This window comes from Phyllobates terribilis, unplaced genomic scaffold (assembly GCF_046119375.1).
Source record: "Phyllobates terribilis strain yellow unplaced genomic scaffold, ASM4611937v1 Scaffold_11__3_contigs__length_659146591, whole genome shotgun sequence".
Classification (NCBI taxonomy): domain Eukaryota; kingdom Metazoa; phylum Chordata; class Amphibia; order Anura; family Dendrobatidae; genus Phyllobates; species Phyllobates terribilis.
The window spans coordinates 603,027,623-603,051,398 of record NW_027362771.1 but is presented as its reverse complement, the minus strand read 5'-3'; the positions used below and the strand labels follow the sequence as shown (position 1 = coordinate 603,051,398).

Genomic DNA, 23,776 nt, shown 5'->3' with positions numbered 1-23,776 from the left:
CTCCAGATCAGAAGGTTGCGTGTTCAAATCATGTCGAGGTCAAAATACTTTTTCATAACTTAACCCATGTCTGGATTAAAATTGAAGCTGTGTTGCTATCTGTCAGCACAGTGTCTGAAAAAGTGTCTTTTAGTTGAATGTTATAGATTAATATCTCATAAACAATTATTTGATGAGAAAAATAATCAGGAAGCAAAATCAAAACATTGAATATTTAAGGCACGTCGGGATCTCCTTTCACTTTGATCATAGCATTGTCATCTTTGAATCCATAAGAAAAAAGGGTTCTTTACTAGACTCTAAATTTTAAACTGGAAAACCCTCCATTCCCAATATCAAGATATTCATTCGTCCTTGTTTATGTCATTATCAGTCTGTGAACAAAAGTAACAAATATCGAGAAGGTTTGCGCGATTTCTTCATACACTTTTCATGTGAATTATGGGCGGAAAGCTTCTTTTCGTATGATCTTGTGGTGCAACGGTAGCGCGTCTGACTGTAGATCAGAAGTTTTCGTGTTCAAATCACGCCAGGGTCAAGCAACTTTTTCATTACTTAACCCATGTCTGGATTAAAATTGATACTGTGTTGCTATCTGTCAGCGCAGTGTCTAAAAAAGTGTCTTTTAGTTGAATGTTATAGATTAATATCTTATAAACAATTCTTTCATGAGAAAATCATCGTGAAATGAAATCAAAACATTGAATATTTAATGTATTTCGGGATCTCTTTTCACTTTGATCATAGCATTGTCATCTTTGAAACCATAAGAAAAAAGGGTTCATTAATAGATTCTAAATTTTAAACTGGAAATCTCTGCATTCCCAATATCAAGATGTTCATTCGTCATTGTTTATGTCTTTTTCAGTCTGTAAGTAAAAGTAGCAAATTTTGAGAAGGTGTGCCACGATTTCTTCATGCAATTTTTAAGTGAGTTATATTATGGGCTGAAAGTTTCTTTTCATATGACCTCGTGGCGCAAGGGTAGCGCGTCTGACTCCAGATCAGAAGGTTGCGTGTTCAAATCACGTCGGGGTCAAAAACACTTTTTCATAACTTAACCCATGTCTGGATTAAAATTGAAGCTGTGTTGCTATGTGTATGAAAAATGTCTTTTAGTTGAATGTTATAAATTAATATCTTATAAACAATTATTTGATGAGAAAAATCATAGGGAAGCGAAATCAAAACATTGAATATTTAAGGCACGTTGGGATCTCTTTTCACTTTGATCACAGCATTGTCATCTTTGAATCCATAAGAAAAAAGGGTTCTTTACTAGACTCTAAATTTTAAACTGGAAAACCCTCCATTCCCAATACCAAGATATTCATTCGTCCTTGTTTATGTCTTTTTCAGTCTGTTAGTAAAAGTAGCAAATTTCGAGGTGTGCCACGATTTCTTCATGCACTTTTTAAGTGAATTATGGGCGTAAAGTTTCATTCCGTATGATATTGTGGTGCAACAGTGACGCGTCTGACTCCACATCAGAAGGTTGCGTGTTCAAATCATGTGAAGGTCAAAATACTTTTTCATAACTTAACCCATGTCTGGATAAAAATTGAAGCTGTGTTGCTATCTGTCAGCACAGTGTCTGAAAAAGTGTCTTTTAGTTGAATGTTATAGATTAATATCTCATAAACAATTATTTGATGAGAAAAATAATCAGGAAGCAAAATCAAAACATTGAATATTTAAGGAACGTCGGGATCTCCTTTCACTTTGATCATAGCATTGTCATCTTTGAATCCATAAGAAAAAAGGGTTCTTTACTAGACTCTAAATTTTAAACTGGAAAACCCTCCATTCCCAATATCAAGATATTCATTCGTCCTTGTTTATGTCATTTTCAGTCTGTGAGCAAAAGTAACAAATTTCGAGAAGGTTTGCCCGATTTCTTCATACACTTTTCATGTGAATTATGGGCGGAAAGCTTCTATTCGTATGATCTTGTGGTGCAACGGTAGCGCGTCTGACTCTAGATCAGAAGTTTTCGTGTTCAAATCACGCCATGGTCAAGCAACTTTTTCATTACTTAACCCATGTCTGGATTAAAATTGAAACTGTGTTGCTATCTGTCAGCGCAGTGTCTAAAAAAGTGTCTTTTAGTTGAATATTATAGATTAATATCTTATAAACAATTCTTTGATGAGAAAAATCATCTTGAAACGAAATCAAAACATTGAATATTTAATGCATTTCGGGATCTCTTTTCACTTTGATCATAGCATTGTAATCTTTGAAACCATAAGAAAAAAGGGTTCATTAACAGATTCTAAATTTTAAACTGGAAATCCCTGCATTCCCAATATCAAGATGTTCATTCATCCTTGTTAATGTCTTTTTCAGTCTGTAAGTAAAAGTAGCAAATTTCGAGAAAGTGTGCCATGATTTCTTCATGCAATTTTTAAGTGAGTTATATTATGGGCGGAAAGTTTCTTTTCATATGACCTCGTGGAGCAACTGTAGCGCGTCTGACTCCAGATCAGAAGGTTGCGTGTTCAAATCATGTCGAGGTCAAAATACTTTTTCATAACTTAACCCATGTCTGGATTAAAATTGAAGCTGTGTTGCTATCTGTCAGCACAGTGTCTGAAAAAGTGTCTTTTAGTTGAATGTTATAGATTAATATCTCATAAACAATTATTTGATGAGAAAAATAATCAGGAAGCAAAATCAAAACATTGAATATTTAAGGCACGTCGGGATCTCCTTTCACTTTGATCATAGCATTGTCATCTTTGAATCCATAAGAAAAAAGGGTTCTTTACTAGACTCTAAATTTTAAACTGGAAAACCCTCCATTCCCAATACCAAGATATTCATTCGTCCTTGTTTATGTCTTTTTCAGTCTGTTAGTAAAAGTAGCAAATTTCGAGGTGTGCCACGATTTCTTCATGCACATTTTAAGTGAATTATGGGCGGAACGTTTCTTTCCGTATGATCTTGTGGTGCAACAGTGACGCGTCTGACTCCAGATCAGAAGGTTGCGTGTTCAAATCACGCCAGGGTCAAGTAACTTATTCATTACTTAACCCATGTCTGGATTAAAATTGAAACTGTGTTGCTATCTGTCAGCGCAGTGTCTAAAAAAGTGTCTTTTAGTTGAATGTTATAGATTAATATCTTATAAACAATTCTTTCATGAGAAAAATCATCGTGAAACGAAATCAAAACATTGAATATTTAATGCATTTCCGGATCTCTTTTCACTTTGATCATAGCATTGTCATCTTTGAAACCATAAGAAAAAAGGGTTCATTAATAGATTCTAAATTTTAAACTGGAAATCCCTGCATTCCCAATATCAAGATGTTCATTCGTCCTTGTTTATGTCTTTTTCAGTCTGTAAGTAAAAGTAGCAAATTTCGAGAAGGTGTGCCACGATTTCTTCATGCAATTTTTAAGTGAGTTATATTATGGGCGGAAAGTTTCTTTTCATATGACCTCGTGGCGCAAGGGTAGCGCGTCTGACTCCAGATCAGAAGGTTGCGTGTTCAAATCACGTCGGGGTCAAAAACACTTTTTCATAACTTAACCCATGTCTGGATTAAAATTGAAGCTGTGTTGCTATGTGTATGAAAAATGTCTTTTAGTTGAATGTTATAAATTAATATCTTATAAACAATTATTTGATGAGAAAAATCATAGGGAAGCGAAATCAAAACATTGAATATTTAAGGCACGTTGGGATCTCTTTTCACTTTGATCATAGCATTGTCATCTTTGAATCCATAAGAAAAAAGGGTTCTTTACTAGACTCTAAATTTTAAACTGGAAAACCCTCCATTCCCAATACCAAGATATTCATTCGTCCTTGTTTATGTCTTTTTCAGTCTGTTAGTAAAAGTAGCAAATTTCGAGGTGTGCCACGATTTCTTCATGCACTTTTTAAGTGAATTATGGGCGTAAAGTTTCATTCCGTATGATATTGTGGTGCAACAGTGACGCGTCTGACTCCACATCAGAAGGTTGCGTGTTCAAATCATGTCAAGGTTAAAATACTTTTTCATAACTTAACCCATGTCTGGATAAAAATTGAAGCTGTGTTGCTATCTGTCAGCACAGTGTCTGAAAAAGTGTCTTTTAGTTGAATGTTATAGATTAATATCTCATAAACAATTATTTGATGAGAAAAATAATCAGGAAGCAAAATCAAAACATTGAATATTTAAGGAACGTCGGGATCTCCTTTCACTTTGATCATAGCATTGTCATCTTTGAATCCATAAGAAAAAAGGGTTCTTTACTAGACTCTAAATTTTAAACTGGAAAACCCTCCATTCCCAATATCAAGATATTCATTCGTCCTTGTTTATGTCATTTTCAGTCTGTGAGCAAAAGTAACAAATTTCGAGAAGGTTTGCCCGATTTCTTCATACACTTTTCATGTGAATTATGGGCGGAAAGCTTCTATTTGTATGATCTTGTGGTGCAACGGTAGCGCGTCTGACTCTAGATCAGAAGTTTTCGTGTTCAAATCACGCCATGGTCAAGCAACTTTTTCATTACTTAACCCATGTCTGGATTAAAATTGAAACTGTGTTGCTATCTGTCAGCGCAGTGTCTAAAAAAGTGTCTTTTAGTTGAATATTATAGATTAATATCTTATAAACAATTCTTTGATGAGAAAAATCATCTTGAAACGAAATCAAAACATTGAATATTTAATGCATTTCGGGATCTCTTTTCACTTTGATCATAGCATTGTAATCTTTGAAACCATAAGAAAAAAGGGTTCATTAACAGATTCTAAATTTTAAACTGGAAATCCCTGCATTCCCAATATCAAGATGTTCATTCATCCTTGTTAATGTCTTTTTCAGTCTGTAAGTAAAAGTAGCAAATTTCGAGAAAGTGTGCCATGATTTCTTCATGCAATTTTTAAGTGAGTTATATTATGGGCGGAAAGTTTCTTTTCATATGACCTCGTGGAGCAACTGTAGCGCGTCTGACTCCAGATCAGAAGGTTGCGTGTTCAAATCATGTCGAGGTCAAAATACTTTTTCATAACTTAACCCATGTCTGGATTAAAATTGAAGCTGTGTTGCTATCTGTCAGCACAGTGTCTGAAAAAGTGTCTTTTAGTTGAATGTTATAGATTAATATCTCATAAACAATTATTTGATGAGAAAAATAATCAGGAAGCAAAATCAAAACATTGAATATTTAAGGCACGTCGGGATCTCCTTTCACTTTGATCATAGCATTGTCATCTTTGAATCCATAAGAAAAAAGGGTTCTTTACTAGACTCTAAATTTTAAACTGGAAAACCCTCCATTCCCAATACCAAGATATTCATTCGTCCTTGTTTATGTCTTTTTCAGTCTGTTAGTAAAAGTAGCAAATTTCGAGGTGTGCCACGATTTCTTCATGCACATTTTAAGTGAATTATGGGCGGAACGTTTCTTTCCGTATGATCTTGTGGTGCAACAGTGACGCGTCTGACTCCAGATCAGAAGGTTGCGTGTTCAAATCACGCCAGGGTCAAGCAACTTTTTCATTACTTAACCCATGTCTGGATTAAAATTGATACTGTGTTGCTATCTGTCAGCGCAGTGTCTAAAAAAGTGTCTTTTAGTTGAATGTTATAGATTAATATCTTATAAACAATTCTTTCATGAGAAAATCATCGTGAAATGAAATCAAAACATTGAATATTTAATGTATTTCGGGATCTCTTTTCACTTTGATCATAGCATTGTCATCTTTGAAACCATAAGAAAAAAGGGTTCATTAATAGATTCTAAATTTTAAACTGGAAATCTCTGCATTCCCAATATCAAGATGTTCATTCGTCCTTGTTTATGTCTTTTTCAGTCTGTAAGTAAAAGTAGCAAATTTCGAGAAGGTGTGCCACGATTTCTTCATGCAATTTTTAAGTGAGTTATATTATGGGCTGAAAGTTTCTTTTCATATGACCTCGTGGCGCAAGGGTAGCGCGTCTGACTCCAGATCAGAAGGTTGCGTGTTCAAATCACGTCGGGGTCAAAAACACTTTTTCATAACTTAACCCATGTCTGGATTAAAATTGAAGCTGTGTTGCTATGTGTATGAAAAATGTCTTTTAGTTGAATGTTATAAATTAATATCTTATAAACAATTATTTGATGAGAAAAATCATAGGGAAGCGAAATCAAAACATTGAATATTTAAGGCACGTTGGGATCTCTTTTCACTTTGATCATAGCATTGTCATCTTTGAATCCATAAGAAAAAAGGGTTCTTTACTAGACTCTAAATTTTAAACTGGAAAACCCTCCATTCCCAATACCAAGATATTCATTCGTCCTTGTTTATGTCTTTTTCAGTCTGTTAGTAAAAGTAGCAAATTTCGAGGTGTGCCACGATTTCTTCATGCACTTTTTAAGTGAATTATGGGCGTAAAGTTTCATTCCGTATGATATTGTGGTGCAACAGTGACGCGTCTGACTCCACATCAGAAGGTTGCATGTTCAAATCATGTCAAGGTCAAAATACTTTTTCATAACTTAACCCATGTCTGGATAAAAATTGAAGCTGTGTTGCTATCTGTCAGCACAGTGTCTGAAAAAGTGTCTTTTAGTTGAATGTTATAGATTAATATCTCATAAACAATTATTTGATGAGAAAAATAATCAGGAAGCAAAATCAAAACATTGAATATTTAAGGCACGTCGGGATCTCCTTTCACTTTGATCATAGCATTGTCATCTTTGAATCCATAAGAAAAAAGGGTTCTTTACTAGACTCTAAATTTTAAACTGGAAAACCCTCCATTCCCAATATCAAGATATTCATTCGTCCTTGTTTATGTCATTTTCAGTCTGTGAGCAAAAGTAACAAATTTCGAGAAGGTTTGCCCGATTTCTTCATACACTTTTCATGTGAATTATGGGCGGAAAGCTTCTATTCGTATGATCTTGTGGTGCAACGGTAGCGCGCCTAACTCTAGATCAGAAGTTTTCGTGTTCAAATCACGCCATGGTCAAGCAACTTTTTCATTACTTAACCCATGTCTGGATTAAAATTGAAACTGTGTTGCTATCTGTCAGCGCAGTGTCTAAAAAAGTGTCTTTTAGTTGAATATTATAGATTAATATCTTATAAACAATTCTTTGATGAGAAAAATCATCTTGAAACGAAATCAAAACATTGTATATTTAATGCATTTCGGGATCTCTTTTCACTTTGATCATAGCATTGTAATCTTTGAAACCATAAGAAAAAAGGGTTCATTAACAGATTCTAAATTTTAAACTGGAAATCCCTGCATTCCCAATATCAAGATGTTCATTCATCCTTGTTAATGTCTTTTTCAGTCTGTAAGTAAAAGTAGCAAATTTCGAGAAAGTGTGCCATGATTTCTTCATGCAATTTTTAAGTGAGTTATATTATGGGCGGAAAGTTTCTTTTCATATGACCTCGTGGTGCAAGGGTAGCACGTCTGACTCCAGATCAGAAGGTTGCGTGTTCAAATCACGTCGGGGTCAGAAAAACTTATTCATAACTTAACCCATGTCTGGATTAAAATTGAAGCTATGTGTATGAAAAATGTCTTTTAGTTGAATGTTATAAATTAATATCTTATAATCAATTATTTGATGAGAAAAATCATAGGGAAGCGAAATCAAAACATTGAATATTTAAGGCACGTTTTGATATCTTTTCACTTTGATCATAGCATTGTCATCTTTGAATCCATAAGAAAAAAGGGTTCTTTACTAGACTCTAAATTTTAAACTGGAATACCCTCCATTCCCAATACCAAGATATTCATTCGTCCTTGTTTATGTCTTTTTCAGTCTGTTAGTAAAAGTAGCAAATTTCGAGGTGTGCCACGATTTCTTCATGCACTTTTTAAGTGAATTATGGGCGGAAAGTTTCTTTCCGTATGATCTTGTGGTGCAACAGTGACGCGTCTGACTCCAGATCAGAAGGTTGCATGTTCAAATCACACCAGGGTCAAGCAAATTTCTCATTACTTAACCCATGTCTGGATTAAAATTGAAACTGTGTTGCTATCTGTCAGCGCAGTGTCTAAAAAAGTGTCTTTTAGTTGAATGTTATAGATTAATATCTTATAAACAATTCTTTCATGAGAAAAATCATCGTGAAACGAAATCAAAACATTGAATATTTAATGCATTTCGGGATCTCTTTTCACTTTGATCACAGCATTGTCAACTTTGAAACCATAAGAAAAAAGGGTTTATTAATAGATTCTAAATTTTAAACTGGAAATCCCTGCATTCCCAATATCAAGATGTTCATTCATCCTTGTTTATGTCTTTTTCAGTCTGTAAGTAAAAATAGCAAATTTCGAGAAAGTGTGCCACGATTTCTTCATGCAATTTTTAAGTTAGTTATATTATGGGCGGAAAGTTTCTTTTCATATGACCTCGTGGAGCAACAGTAGCGCGTCTGACTCCAGATCAGAAGGTTGCGTGTTCAAATCATATCAAGGTCAAAATACTTTTTCATAACTTAACCCATGTCTGGATTAAAATTGAAGCTGTGTTGCTATCTGTCAGCACAGTGTCTGAAAAAGTGTCTTTTAGTTGAATGTTATAGATTAATATCTCATAAACAATTATTTGATGAGAAAAATAATCAGGAAGCAAAATCAAAACATTGAATATTTAAGACACGTCGGGATCTCCTTTCACTTTGATCATAGCATTGTCATCTTTGAATCCATAAGAAAAAAGGGTTCTTTACTAGACTCTAAATTTTAAACTGGAAAACCCTCCATTCCCAATATCAAGATATTCATTCGTCCTTGTTTATGTCATTATCAGTCTGTGAGCAAAAGTAACAAATATCGAGAAGGTTTGCGCGATTTCTTCATACACTTTTCATGTGAATTATGGGCGGAAAGCTTCTTTTCGTATGATCTTGTGGTGCAACGGTAGCGCGTCTGACTGTAGATCAGAAGTTTTCGTGTTCAAATCACGCCAGGGTCAAGCAACTTTTTCATTACTTAACCCATGTCTGGATTAAAATTGATACTGTGTTGCTATCTGTCAGCGCAGTGTCTAAAAAAGTGTCTTTTAGTTGAATGTTATAGATTAATATCTTATAAACAATTCTTTCATGAGAAAATCATCGTGAAATGAAATCAAAACATTGAATATTTAATGTATTTCGGGATCTCTTTTCACTTTGATCATAGCATTGTCATCTTTGAAACCATAAGAAAAAAGGGTTCATTAATAGATTCTAAATTTTAAACTGGAAATCTCTGCATTCCCAATATCAAGATGTTCATTCGTCCTTGTTTATGTCTTTTTCAGTCTGTAAGTAAAAGTAGCAAATTTCGAGAAGGTGTGCCACGATTTCTTCATGCAATTTTTAAGTGAGTTATATTATGGGCTGAAAGTTTCTTTTCATATGACCTCGTGGCGCAAGGGTAGCGCGTCTGACTCCAGATCAGAAGGTTGCGTGTTCAAATCACGTCGGGGTCAAAAACACTTTTTCATAACTTAACCCATGTCTGGATTAAAATTGAAGCTGTGTTGCTATGTGTATGAAAAATGTCTTTTAGTTGAATGTTATAAATTAATATCTTATAAACAATTATTTGATGAGAAAAATCATAGGGAAGCGAAATCAAAACATTGAATATTTAAGGCACGTTGGGATCTCTTTTCACTTTGATCATAGCATTGTCATCTTTGAATCCATAAGAAAAAAGGGTTCTTTACTAGACTCTAAATTTTAAACTGGAAAACCCTCCATTCCCAATACCAAGATATTCCTTCGTCCTTGTTTATGTCTTTTTCAGTCTGTTAGTAAAAGTAGCAAATTTTGAGGTGTGCCACGATTTCTTCATGCACTTTTTAAGTGAATTATGGGCGTAAAGTTTCATTCCGTATGATATTGTGGTGCAACAGTGACGCGTCTGACTCCACATCAGAAGGTTGCGTGTTCAAATCATGTCAAGGTCAAAATACTTTTTCATAACTTAACCCATGTCTGGATAAAAATTGAAGCTGTGTTGCTATCTGTCAGCACAGTGTCTGAAAAAGTGTCTGAAAAAGTGTCTTTTAGTTGAATGTTATAGATTAATATCTCATAAACAATTATTTGATGAGAAAAATAATCAGGAAGCAAAATCAAAACATTGAATATTTAAGGCACGTCGGGATCTCCTTTCACTTTGATCATAGCATTGTCATCTTTGAATCCATAAGAAAAAAGGGTTCTTTACTAGACTCTAAATTTTAAACTGGAAAACCCTCCATTCCCAATATCAAGATATTCATTCGTCCTTGTTTATGTCATTTTCAGTCTGTGAGCAAAAGTAACAAATTTCGAGAAGGTTTGCCCGATTTCTTCATACACTTTTCATGTGAATTATGGGCGGAAAGCTTCTATTCGTATGATCTTGTGGTGCAACGGTAGCGCGTCTGACTCTAGATCAGAAGTTTTCGTGTTCAAATCACGCCATGGTCAAGCAACTTTTTCATTACTTAACCCATGTCTGGATTAAAATTGAAACTGTGTTGCTATCTGTCAGCGCAGTGTCTAAAAAAGTGTCTTTTAGTTGAATATTATAGATTAATATCTTATAAACAATTCTTTGATGAGAAAAATCATCTTGAAACGAAATCAAAACATTGAATATTTAATGCATTTCGGGATCTCTTTTCACTTTGATCATAGCATTGTAATCTTTGAAACCATAAGAAAAAAGGGTTCATTAACAGATTCTAAATTTTAAACTGGAAATCCCTGCATTCCCAATATCAAGATGTTCATTCATCCTTGTTAATGTCTTTTTCAGTCTGTAAGTAAAAGTAGCAAATTTCGAGAAAGTGTGCCATGATTTCTTCATGCAATTTTTAAGTGAGTTATATTATGGGCGGAAAGTTTCTTTTCATATGACCTCGTGGAGCAACTGTAGCGCGTCTGACTCCAGATCAGAAGGTTGCGTGTTCAAATCATGTCGAGGTCAAAATACTTTTTCATAACTTAACCCATGTCTGGATTAAAATTGAAGCTGTGTTGCTATCTGTCAGCACAGTGTCTGAAAAAGTGTCTTTTAGTTGAATGTTATAGATTAATATCTCATAAACAATTATTTGATGAGAAAAATAATCAGGAAGCAAAATCAAAACATTGAATATTTAAGGCACGTCGGGATCTCCTTTCACTTTGATCATAGCATTGTCATCTTTGAATCCATAAGAAAAAAGGGTTCTTTACTAGACTCTAAATTTTAAACTGGAAAACCCTCCATTCCCAATATCAAGATATTCATTCGTCCTTGTTTATGTCATTATCAGTCTGTGAACAAAAGTAACAAATATCGAGAAGGTTTGCGCGATTTCTTCATACACTTTTCATGTGAATTATGGGCGGAAAGCTTCTTTTCGTATGATCTTGTGGTGCAACGGTAGCGCGTCTGACTGTAGATCAGAAGTTTTCGTGTTCAAATCACGCCAGGGTCAAGCAACTTTTTCATTACTTAACCCATGTCTGGATTAAAATTGATACTGTGTTGCTATCTGTCAGCGCAGTGTCTAAAAAAGTGTCTTTTAGTTGAATGTTATAGATTAATATCTTATAAACAATTCTTTCATGAGAAAATCATCGTGAAATGAAATCAAAACATTGAATATTTAATGTATTTCGGGATCTCTTTTCACTTTGATCATAGCATTGTCATCTTTGAAACCATAAGAAAAAAGGGTTCATTAATAGATTCTAAATTTTAAACTGGAAATCTCTGCATTCCCAATATCAAGATGTTCATTCGTCATTGTTTATGTCTTTTTCAGTCTGTAAGTAAAAGTAGCAAATTTCGAGAAGGTGTGCCACGATTTCTTCATGCAATTTTTAAGTGAGTTATATTATGGGCTGAAAGTTTCTTTTCATATGACCTCGTGGCGCAAGGGTAGCGCGTCTGACTCCAGATCAGAAGGTTGCGTGTTCAAATCACGTCGGGGTCAAAAACACTTTTTCATAACTTAACCCATGTCTGGATTAAAATTGAAGCTGTGTTGCTATGTGTATGAAAAATGTCTTTTAGTTGAATGTTATAAATTAATATCTTATAAACAATTATTTGATGAGAAAAATCATAGGGAAGCGAAATCAAAACATTGAATATTTAAGGCACGTTTGGATCTCTTTTCACTTTGATCATAGCATTGTCATCTTTGAATCCATAAGAAAAAAGGGTTCTTTACTAGACTCTAAATTTTAAACTGGAAAACCCTCCATTCCCAATACCAAGATATTCATTCGTCCTTGTTTATGTCTTTTTCAGTCTGTTAGTAAAAGTAGCAAATTTCGAGGTGTGCCACGATTTCTTCATGCACTTTTTAAGTGAATTATGGGCGTAAAGTTTCATTCCGTATGATATTGTGGTGCAACAGTGACGCGTCTGACTCCACATCAGAAGGTTGCGTGTTCAAATCATGTCAAGGTCAAAATACTTTTTCATAACTTAACCCATGTCTGGATAAAAATTGAAGCTGTGTTGCTATCTGTCAGCACAGTGTCTGAAAAAGTGTCTTTTAGTTGAATGTTATAGATTAATATCTCATAAACAATTATTTGATGAGAAAAATAATCAGGAAGCAAAATCAAAACATTGAATATTTAAGGCACGTCGGGATCTCCTTTCACTTTGATCATAGCATTGTCATCTTTGAAACCATAAGAAAAAAGGGTTCATTAATAGATTCTAAATTTTAAACTGGAAATCCCTCCATTCCCAATATCAAGATGTTCATTCGTCCTTGTTTATGTCATTTTCAGTCTATAAGCAAAAGTAGCAAATTTCGAGAAGGTTTGTGCGATTTCTTCATACATTTTTCATGTGAATTATGGGCGGAAAGTTTCTTTTCATATGATCTTGTGGTGCAACAGTAGAACGTCTGACTCCAGGTCAGAAGTTTGCATGTTCAAATCACGCCAGGGTCAAGCAACTTTTTCATTACTTAACCCATGTCTGGATTAAAATTGAAACTGTGTTGCTATCTGTCAGCGCAGTGTCTAAAAAAGTGTCTTTTAGTTGAATGTTATAGATTAATATCTTATAAACAATTCTTTCATGAGAAAAATCATCGTGAAACGAAATCAAAACATTGAATATTAAATGCATTTCGGGATCTCTTTTCACTTTGATCATAGCATTGTCATCTTTGAAACCATAAGAAAAAAGGGTTCATTAATAGATTCTAAATTTTAAACTGGAAATCCCTGCATTCCCAATATCAAGATGTTCATTCGTCCTTGTTTATGTCTTTTTCAGTCTTTAAGTAAAAGTAGCAAATTTCGAGAAGGTGTGCCACGATTTCTTCATGCAATTTTTAAGTGAGTTATATTATGGGCGGAAAGTTTCTATTCATATGACCTCGTGGCGCAAGGGTAGCGCGTCTGACTCCAGATCAGAAGGTTGCGTGTTCAAATCACGCCAGGGTCAAGCAACTTTTTCATTACTTAACCCATGTCTGGATTAAAATTGAAACTGTGTTGCTATCTGTCAGCGCAGTGTCTAAAAAAGTGTCTTTTAGTTGAATGTTATAGATTAATATGTTATAAACAATTCTTTCATGAGAAAAATCATCGTGAAACAAAATCAAAACATTGAATATTTAATGCATTTCGGGATCTCTTTTCACTTTGATCATAGCATTGTCATCTTTGAAACCATAAGAAAAAAGGGTTCATTAATAGATTCTAAATTTTAAACTGGAAATCCCTGCATTCCCAATATCAAGATGTTCATTCGTCCTTGTTTATGTCTTTTTCAGTCTATAAGTAAAAGTAGCAAATTTCGAGAAGGTGTGCCACGATTTCTTCATGCAATTTTTAAGTGAGTTATATTATGGGCGGAAAGTTTCTTTTCATATGACCTCGTGGCGCAAGGGTAGCACGTCTGACTCCAGATCAGAAGGTTGCGTGTTCAAATCACGTCGGGGTCAAAAAAACTTATTCATAACTTAACCCATGTATGGATTAAAATTGAAGCTGTGTTGCTATGTGTATGAAAAATGTCTTTTAGTTGAATGTTATAAATTAATATCTTATAAACAATTATTTGATGAGAAAAATCATAGGGAAGCGAAATCAAAACATTGAATATTTAAGGCACGTTGGGATATCTTTTCACTTTGATCATAGCATTGTCATCTTTGAATCCATAAGAAAAAAGGGTTCTTTACTAGACTCTAAATTTTAAACTGGAATACCCTCCATTCCCAATACCAAGATATTCATTCGTCCTTGTTTATGTCTTTTTCAGTCTGTTAGTAAAAGTAGCAAATTTCGAGGTGTGCCACGATTTCTTCATGCACTTTTTAAGTGAATTATGGGCGGAAAGTTTCTTTCCGTATGATCTTGTGGTGCAACAGTGACGCGTCTGACTCCAGATCAGAAGGTTGAATGTTCAAATCACACCAGGGTCAAGCAAATTTCTCATTACTTAACCCATGTCTGGATTAAAATTGAAACTGTGTTGCTATCTGTCAGCGCAGTGTCTAAAAAAGTGTCTTTTAGTTGAATGTTATAGATTAATATCTTATAAACAATTCTTTCATGAGAAAAATCATCGTGAAACGAAATCAAAACATTGAATATTTAATGCATTTCGGGATCTTTTTTCACTTTGATCACAGCATTGTCAACTTTGAAACCATAAGAAAAAAGGGTTTATTAATAGATTCTAAATTTTAAACTGGAAATCCCTGCATTCCCAATATCAAGATGTTCATTCATCCTTGTTTATGTCTTTTTCAGTCTGTAAGTAAAAATAGCAAATTTCGAGAAAGTGTGCCACAATTTCTTCATGCAATTTTTAAGTTAGTTATATTATGGGCGGAAAGTTTCTTTTCATATGACCTCGTGGAGCAACAGTAGCGCGTCTGACTCCAGATCAGAAGGTTGCGTGTTCAAATCATGTCAAGGTCAAAATACTTTTTCATAACTTAACCCATGTCTGGATTAAAATTGAAGCTGTGTTGCTATCTGTCAGCACAGTGTCTGAAAAAGTGTCTTTTAGTTGAATGTTATAGATTAATATCTCATAAACAATTATTTGATGAGAAAAATAATCAGGAAGCAAAATCAAAACATTGAATATTTAAGGCACGTCGGGATCTCCTTTCACTTTGATCATAGCATTGTCATCTTTGAATCCATAAGAAAAAAGGGTTCTTTACTAGACTCTAAATTTTAAACTGGAAAACCCTCCATTCCCAATATCAAGATATTCATTCGTCCTTGTTTATGTCATTTTCAGTCTGTGAGCAAAAGTAACAAATTTCGAGAAGGTTTGCCCGATTTCTTCATACACTTTTCATGTGAATTATGGGCGGAAAGCTTCTATTCGTATGATCTTGTGGTGCAACGGTAGCGCGTCTGACTCTACATCAGAAGTTTTCGTGTTCAAATCACGCCATGGTCAAGCAACTTTTTCATTACTTAACCCATGTCTGGATTAAAATTGAAACTGTGTTGCTATCTGTCAGCGCAGTGTCTAAAAAAGTGTCTTTTAGTTGAATATTATAGATTAATATCTTATAAACAATTCTTTGATGAGAAAAATTATCTTGAAACGAAATCAAAACATTGAATATTTAATGCATTTCGGGATTTCTTTTCACTTTGATCATAGCATTGTAATCTTTGAAACCATAAGAAAAAAGGGTTCATTAACAGATTCTAAATTTTAAACTGGAAATCCCTGCATTCCCAATATCAAGATGTTCATTCATCCTTGTTAATGTCTTTTTCAGTCTGTAAGTAAAAGTAGCAAATTTCGAGAAAGTGTGCCATGATTTCTTCATGCAATTTTTAAGTGAGTTATATTATGGGCGGAAAGTTTCTTTTCATATGACCTCGTGGAGCAACTGTAGCGCGTCTGACTCCAGATCAGAAGGTTGCGTGTTCAAATCATGTCGAGGTCAAAATACTTTTTCATAACTTAACCCATGTCTGGATTAAAATTGAAGCTGTGTTGCTATCTGTCAGCACAGTGTCTGAAAAAGTGTCTTTTAGTTGAATGTTATAGATTAATATCTCATAAACAATTATTTGATGAGAAAAATAATCAGGAAGCAAAATCAAAACATTGAATATTTAAGGCACGTCGGGATCTCCTTTCACTTTGATCATAGCATTGTCATCTTTGAATCCATAAGAAAAAAGGGTTCTTTACTAGACTCTAAATTTTAAACTGGAAAACCCTCCATTCCCAATACCAAGATATTCATTCGTCCTTGTTTATGTCTTTTTCAGTCTGTTAGTAAAAGTAGCAAATTTCGAGGTGTGCCACGATTTCTTCATGCACATTTTAAGTGAATTATGGGCGGAACGTTTCTTTCCGTATGATCTTGTGGTGCAACAGTGACGCGTCTGACTCCAGATCAGAAGGTTGCGTGTTCAAATCACGCCAGGGTCAAGTAACTTTTTCATTACTTAACCCATGTCTGGATTAAAATTGAAACTGTGTTGCTATCTGTCAGCGCAGTGTCTAAAAAAGTGTCTTTTAGTTGAATGTTATAGATTAATATCTTATAAACAATTCTTTCATGAGAAAAATCATCGTGAAACGAAATCAAAACATTGAATATTTAATGCATTTCCGGATCTCTTTTCACTTTGATCATAGCATTGTCATCTTTGAAACCATAAGAAAAAAGGGTTCATTAATAGATTCTAAATTTTAAACTGGAAATCCCTGCATTCCCAATATCAAGATGTTCATTCGTCCTTGTTTATGTCTTTTTCAGTCTGTAAGTAAAAGTAGCAAATTTCGAGAAGGTGTGCCACGATTTCTTCATGCAATTTTTAAGTGAGTTATATTATGGGCGGAAAGTTTCTTTTCATATGACCTCGTGGTGCAAGGGTAGCACGTCTGACTCCAGATCAGAAGGTTGCGTGTTCAAATCACGTCGGGGTCAGAAAAACTTATTCATAACTTAACCCATGTCTGGATTAAAATTGAAGCTGTGTTGCTATGTGTATGAAAAATGTCTTTTAGTTGAATGTTATAAATTAATATCTTATAAACAATTATTTGATGAGAAAAATCATAGGGAAGCGAAATCAAAACATTGAATATTTAAGGCACGTTGGGATATCTTTTCACTTTGATCATAGCATTGTCATCTTTGAATCCATAAGAAAAAAGGGTTCTTTACTAGACTCTAAATTTTAAACTGGAATACCCTCCATTCCCAATACCAAGATATTCATTCGTCCTTGTTTATGTCTTTTTCAGTCTGTTAGTAAAAGTAGCAAATTTCGAGGTGTGCCACGAATTCTTCATGCACTTTTTAAGTGAATTATGGGCGGAAAGTTTCTTTCCGTATGATCTTGTGGTGCAACAGTGACGCGTCTGACTCCAGATCAGAAGGTTGCATGTTCAAATCACACCAGGGTCAAGCAAATTTCTCATTACTTAACCCATGTCTGGATTAAAATTGAAACTGTGTTGCTATCTGTCAGCGCAGTGTCTAAAAAAGTGTCTTTTAGTTGAATGTTATAGATTAATATCTTATAAACAATTCTTTGATGAGAAAAATCATCTTGAAACGAAATCAAAACATTGAATATTTAAGGCACGTCGGGATCTCCTTTCACTTTGATCATAGCATTGTCATCTTTGAATCCATAAGAAAAAAGGGTTCTTTACTAGACTCTAAATTTTAAACTGGAAAACCCTCCATTCCCAATATCAAGATATTCATTCGTCCTTGTTTATGTCATTTTCAGTCTGTGAGCAAAAGTAACAAATTTCGAGAAGGTTTGCCCGATTTCTTCATACACTTTTCATGTGAATTATGGGCGGAAAGCTTCTATTTGTATGATCTTGTGGTGCAACGGTAGCGCGTCTGACTCTAGATCAGAAGTTTTCGTGTTCAAATCACGCCATGGTCAAGCAACTTTTTCATTACTTAACCCATGTCTGGATTAAAATTGAAACTGTGTTGCTATCTGTCAGCGCAGTGTCTAAAAAAGTGTCTTTTAGTTGAATATTATAGATTAATATCTTATAAACAATTCTTTGATGAGAAAAATCATCTTGAAACGAAATCAAAACATTGAATATTTAATGCATTTCGGGATCTCTTTTCACTTTGATCATAGCATTGTAATCTTTGAAACCATAAGAAAAAAGGGTTCATTAATAGATTCTAAATTTTAAACTGGAAATCCCTGCATTCCCAATATCAAGATGTTCATTCATCCTTGTTAATGTCTTTTTCAGTCTGTAAGTAAAAGTAGCAAATTTCGAGAAAGTGTGCCATGATTTCTTCATGCAATTTTTAAGTGAGTTATATTATGGGCGGAAAGTTTCTTTTCATATGACCTCGTGGAGCAACTGTAGCGCGTCTGACTCCAGATCAGAAGGTTGCGTGTTCAAATCATGTCGAGGTCAAAATACTTTTTCATAACTTAACCCATGTCTGGATTAAAATTGAAGCTGTGTTGCTATCTGTCAGCACAGTGTCTGAAAAAGTGTCGTTTAGTTGAATGGTATAGATTAATATCTCATAAACAATTATTTGATGAGAGAAATAATCAGGAAGCAAAATCAAAACATTGAATATTTAAGGCACGTCGGGATCTGCTTTCACTTTGATCATAGCATTGTCATCTTTGAATCCATAAGAAAAAAGGGTTCTTTACTAGACTCTAAATTTTAAACTGGAAAACCCTCCTTTCCCAATACCAAGATATTCATTCGTCCTTGTTTATGTCTTTTTCAGTCTGTAAGTAAAAGTAGCAAATTTCGAGAAGGTGTGCACGATTTCTTCATGCAATTTTTAAGTGAATTATGGGCGGAAAGTTTCTTTTCATATGATGTTGTGGTGCAACGGTATCGCGTCTGACTCCAGATCAGAAGGTTGCGTGTTCAAATCACGCCAGGGTCAAGTAACTTTTTCATTACTTAACCCATGTCTGGATTAAAATTGAAACTGTGTTGCTATCTGTCAGCGCAGTGTCTAAAAAAGTGTCTTTTAGTTGAATGTTATAGATTAATATCTTATAAACAATTCTTTCATGAGAAAAATAATCGGGGAACAAAATCAAAACATTGAATATTTAAGGCACGTCAGGATCTCATTTCACTTTGATCATAGCATTGTCATCTTTGAATTCATAAGAAAAAAGGGTTCATAACTAGATTCTAAATTTTAAACAGGAAAACCCTGCATTCCCAATATCAAGATGTTCATTCGTCCTTGTTTATGTCATTTTCAGTCTATAAGCAAAAGTAGCAAATTTCGAGGTTTGTGCGATTTCTTCATACATTTTTCATGTGAATTATGGGCGGAAAGTTTCTTTTCATATGATCTTGTGATGCAACAGTAGAACGTCTGACTCCAGGTCAGAAGTTTGCGTGTTCAAATCACGCCAGGGTCAAGCAACTTTTTCATTACTTAACCCATGTCTGGATTAAAATTGAAACTGTGTTGCTATCTGTCAGCGCAGTGTCTAAAAAAGTGTCTTTTAGTTGAATGTTATAGATTAATATCTTATAAACAATTCTTTCATGAGAAAAATCATCGTGAAACGAAATCAAAACATTGAATATTTAATGCACTTCGGGATCTCTTTTCACTTTGATCATAGCATTGTCATCTTTGAAACCATAAGAAAAAAGGGTTCATTAATAGATTCTAAATTTTAAACTGGAAATCCCTGCATTCCCAATATCAAGATGTTCATTCGTCCTTGTTTATGTCTTTTTCAGTCTGTAAGTAAAAGTAGCAAATTTGGAGGTGTGCCACGATTTCTTCACGCAATTTTTAAGTGAGTTATATTATGGGCGGAAAATTTCTTTTCATGTGACCTCGTGGTGCAAGGGTAGCACGTCTGACTCCAGATGAAAAGGTTGCGTGTTCAAATCACGTCGGGGTCAAAGAAACTTATTCATAACTTAACCCATGTCTGGATTAAAATTGAAGCTGTGCTGCTATGTGTATGAAAAGTGTCTTTTAGTTGAATGTTATAAATAAATATCTTATAAACAATTATTTGATGAGAAAAATCATAGTGAAGCGAAATCAAAACATTGAATATTTAAGGCACGTTGGGATCTCTTTTCACTTTGATCATAGCATTGTCATCTTTGAATCCATAAGAAAAAAGGGTTTTTTACTAGACTCTAAATTTTAAACTGGAAAACCCTCCATTCCCAATACCAAGATATTCATTCGTCCTTGTTTATGTCTTTTTCAGTCTGTTAGTAAAAGTAGCAAATTTCGAGGTGTGCCACGATTTCTTCATGCACTTTTTAAGTGAATTATGGGCGGAAAGTTTCTTTCCGTATGATCTTGTGGTGCAACAGTGACGCGTCTGACTCCCCATCAGAAGGTTGCGTGTTCAAATCACGCCAGGGTCAAGCAACTTTTTCATTACTTAACCCATGTCTGGATTAAAATTGAAACTGTGTTGCTATCTGTCAGCGCAGTGTCTAAAAAAGTGTCTTTTAGTTGAATGTTATAGATTAATATCTTATAAACAATTCTTTCATGAGAAAAATCATCGGGGAACAAAATCAAAACATTGAATATTTAAGCACGTCGGGATCTCCTTTCACTTTGATCATAGCATTGTCATCTTTGAATCCATAAGAAAAAAGCGTTCATAACTAGATTCTAAATTTTAAACAGGAAAACCCTGCAATCCCAATATCAAGATGTTCATTCGTCCTTGTTTATGTCATTTTCAGTCTAAAAGCAAAAGTAGCAAATTTCGAGAAGGTTTGTGCGATTTCTTCATACATTTTTCATGTGAATTATGGGCGGAAAGTTTCTTTTGATATGATCTTGTGGTGCAACGGTAGAACGTCTGACTCCAGGTCAGAAGTTTGCGTGTTCAAATCACGCCAGGGTCAAGCAAATTTTTCATTACTTAACCCATGTCTGGATTAAAAATTAAACTGTGTTGCTATCTGTCAGCGCAGTGTCTAAAAAAGTGTCTTTTAGTTGAATGTTATAGATTAATATCTTATAAACAATTCTTTCATGAGAAAAATCATCGTGAAACGAAATCAAAACATTGAATATTTAATGCATTTCGGGATCTCTTTTCACTTTGATCATAGCATTGTCATCTTTTAAACCATAAGAAAAAAGGGTTCATTAATAGATTCTAAATTTTAAACTGGAAATCCCTGTATTCCCAATATCAAGATGTTGATTCGTCCTTGTTTATGTCTTTTTCAGTCTGTAAGTAAAAGTAGAAAATTTCGAGAAGGTGTGCCACGATTTCTTCATGCAATTTTTAAGTGAGTTATATTATGGGCGGAAAGTTTCTTTTCATATGACCTCGTGGCGCAAGGGTAGCGCGTCTGACTCCAGATGAGAAGGTTGCGTGTTCAAATCACGTCGGGGTCAAAAAAACTTATTCATAACTTAACCCATGTCTGGATTAAAATTGAAGCTGTGCTGCTATGTGTTTGAAAAATGTCTTTTAGTTGAATGTTATAAATAAATATCTTATAAACAATTATTTGATGAGAAAAATCATAGGGAAGCGAAATCAAAACATTGAATATTTAAGGCACGTTGGGATCTCTTTTAACTTTGATCATAGCATTGTCATCTTTGAATCCATAAGAAAAAAGGGTTCTTTACTAGACTCTAAATTTTAAACTGGAAAACCCTCCATTCCCAATACCAAGATATTCATTCGTCCTTGTTTATGTCTTTTTCAGTCTGTTAGTAAAAGTAGCAAATTTCGAGGTGTGCCACGATTTCTTCATGCACATTTTAAGTGAATTATGGGCGGAAAGTTTCTTTCCGTATGATCTTGTGGTGCAACAGTGACGCGTCTGACTCCAGATCAGAAGGTTGCGTGTTCAAATCACGCCAGGGTCAAGTAACTTTCTCATTACTTAACCCATGTCTGGATTAAAATTGAAACTGTGTTGCTATCTGTCAGCGCAGTGTCTAAAAAAGTGTCTTTTAGTTGAATGTTATAGATTAATATCTTATAAACAATTCTTTCATGAGAAAAATCATCGTGAAACGAAATCAAAACATTGAATATTTAATGCATTTCGGGATCTCTTTTCACTTTGATCATAGCATTGTCATCTTTGAAACCATAAGAAAAAAGGGTTCATTAATAGATTCTAAATTTTAAACTGGAAATCCCTGCATTCCCAATATCAAGATGTTCATTCATCCTTGTTTATGTCTTTTTCAGTCTGTAAGTAAAAGTAGCAAATTTCGAGAAGGTGTGCCACGATTTCTTCATGCAATTTTTAAGTGAGTTATATTATGGGCGGAAAGTTTATTTTCATATGACCTAGTGGCGCAAGGGTAGCGCGTCTGACTCCAGATCAGAAGGTTGCGTGTTCAAATCATGTCAAGATCAAAATACTTTTTCATAACTTAACCCATGTCTGGATTAAAATTAAAGCTGTGTTGCTATCTGTCAGCACAGTGTCTGAAAAAGTGTCTTTTAGTTGAATGTTATAGATTAATATCTCATAAACAATTATTTGATGAGAAAAATAATCAGGAAGCAAAATCAAAACATTGAATATTTAAGGCACGTCGGGATCTCCTTTCACTTTGATCATAGCATTGTCATCTTTGAATCCATAAGAAAAAAGGGTTCTTTACTAGACTCTAAATTTTAAATTGGAAAACCCTCCATTCCCAATATCAAGATATTCATTCGTCCTTGTTTATGTCATTATCAGTCTGTGAGCAAAAGTAACAAATATCGAGAAGGTTTGCGCGATTTCTTCATACACTTTTCATGTGAATTATGGGCGGAAAGCTTCTTTTCGTATGATCTTGTGGTGCAACGGTAGCGCGTCTGACTGAAGATCACAAGTTTTCGTGTTCAAATCACGCCAGGGTCAAGCAACTTTTTCATTACTTAACCCATGTCTGGATTAAAATTGAAACTGTGTTGCTATCTGTCAGCGCAGTGTCTAAAAAAGTGTCTTTTAGTTGAATGTTATAGATTAATATCTTATAAACAATTCTTTCATGAGAAAATCATCGTGAAATGAAATCAAAACATTGAATATTTAATGTATTTCGGGATCTCTTTTCACTTTGATCATAGCATTGTCATCTTTGAAACCATAAGAAAAAAGGGTTCATTAATAGATTCTAAATTTTAAACTGGAAATCCCTACATTCCCAATATCAAGATGTTCATTCGTCCTTGTTTATGTCTTTTTCAGTCTGTAAGTAAAAGTAGCAAATTTCGAGAAGGTGTGCCACGATTTCTTTATGCAATTTTTAAGTGAGTTATATTATGGGCGGAAAGTTTCTTTTCATATGACCTCGTGGCGCAAGGGTAGCGCGTCTGACTCCAGATCAGAAGGTTGCGTGTTCAAATCACATCGGGGTCAAAAACACTTTTTCATAACTTAACCCATGTCTGGATTAAAATTGAAGCTGTGTTGCTATGTGTATGAAAAATGTCTTTTAGTTGAATGTTATAAATTAATATCTTATAAACAATTATTTGATGAGAAAAATCATAGGGAAGCGAAATCAAAACATTGAATATTTAAGGCACGTTGGGATCTTTTTTCACTTTGATCATAGCATTGTTATCTTTGAATCCATAAGATAAAAGGGTTCTTTACTAGACTCTAAATTTTAAACTGGAAAACCCTCCATTCCCAATACCAAGATATTCATTCGTCCTTGTTTATGTCTTTTTCAGTCTGTTAGTAAAAGTAGCAAATTTCGAGGTGTGCCACGATTTCTTCATGCACTTTTTAAGTGAATTATGGGCGTATAGTTTCTTTCCGTAGGATATTGTGGTGCAACAGTGACGCGTCTGACTCCA

The 23,776-nt window shown here is 34.3% G+C and overlaps 11 non-coding genes across 11 annotated transcripts; all 11 read left to right on the top strand.

Annotated features, from left to right (window-relative positions):
• Nucleotides 1–967: 967 nt before the first annotated feature.
• TRNAW-CCA (transfer RNA tryptophan (anticodon CCA)) lies at nt 968–1,039 on the top strand. Its single transcript has one exon. It is a non-coding gene; the product is annotated as a tRNA-Trp (tRNA).
• A 2,405-nt stretch (nt 1,040–3,444) lies between these two features.
• On the top strand, nt 3,445–3,516 carry TRNAW-CCA (transfer RNA tryptophan (anticodon CCA)). Its single transcript has one exon. It is a non-coding gene; the product is annotated as a tRNA-Trp (tRNA).
• Nucleotides 3,517–5,920: 2,404 nt separating this feature from the next.
• Nucleotides 5,921–5,992, top strand: TRNAW-CCA (transfer RNA tryptophan (anticodon CCA)). The gene has a single exon. It is a non-coding gene; the product is annotated as a tRNA-Trp (tRNA).
• A 1,409-nt stretch (nt 5,993–7,401) lies between these two features.
• Nucleotides 7,402–7,473, top strand: TRNAW-CCA (transfer RNA tryptophan (anticodon CCA)). Its single transcript has one exon. It is a non-coding gene; the product is annotated as a tRNA-Trp (tRNA).
• Nucleotides 7,474–9,375: 1,902 nt separating this feature from the next.
• On the top strand, nt 9,376–9,447 carry TRNAW-CCA (transfer RNA tryptophan (anticodon CCA)). Its single transcript has one exon. It is a non-coding gene; the product is annotated as a tRNA-Trp (tRNA).
• A 2,418-nt stretch (nt 9,448–11,865) lies between these two features.
• Nucleotides 11,866–11,937, top strand: TRNAW-CCA (transfer RNA tryptophan (anticodon CCA)). The gene has a single exon. It is a non-coding gene; the product is annotated as a tRNA-Trp (tRNA).
• Nucleotides 11,938–13,346: 1,409 nt separating this feature from the next.
• On the top strand, nt 13,347–13,418 carry TRNAW-CCA (transfer RNA tryptophan (anticodon CCA)). Its single transcript has one exon. It is a non-coding gene; the product is annotated as a tRNA-Trp (tRNA).
• Nucleotides 13,419–13,848: 430 nt separating this feature from the next.
• On the top strand, nt 13,849–13,920 carry TRNAW-CCA (transfer RNA tryptophan (anticodon CCA)). Its single transcript has one exon. It is a non-coding gene; the product is annotated as a tRNA-Trp (tRNA).
• Nucleotides 13,921–16,827: 2,907 nt separating this feature from the next.
• TRNAW-CCA (transfer RNA tryptophan (anticodon CCA)) lies at nt 16,828–16,899 on the top strand. Its single transcript has one exon. It is a non-coding gene; the product is annotated as a tRNA-Trp (tRNA).
• A 4,377-nt stretch (nt 16,900–21,276) lies between these two features.
• TRNAW-CCA (transfer RNA tryptophan (anticodon CCA)) lies at nt 21,277–21,348 on the top strand. Its single transcript has one exon. It is a non-coding gene; the product is annotated as a tRNA-Trp (tRNA).
• Nucleotides 21,349–23,258: 1,910 nt separating this feature from the next.
• Nucleotides 23,259–23,330, top strand: TRNAW-CCA (transfer RNA tryptophan (anticodon CCA)). Its single transcript has one exon. It is a non-coding gene; the product is annotated as a tRNA-Trp (tRNA).
• Nucleotides 23,331–23,776: the final 446 nt, after the last annotated feature.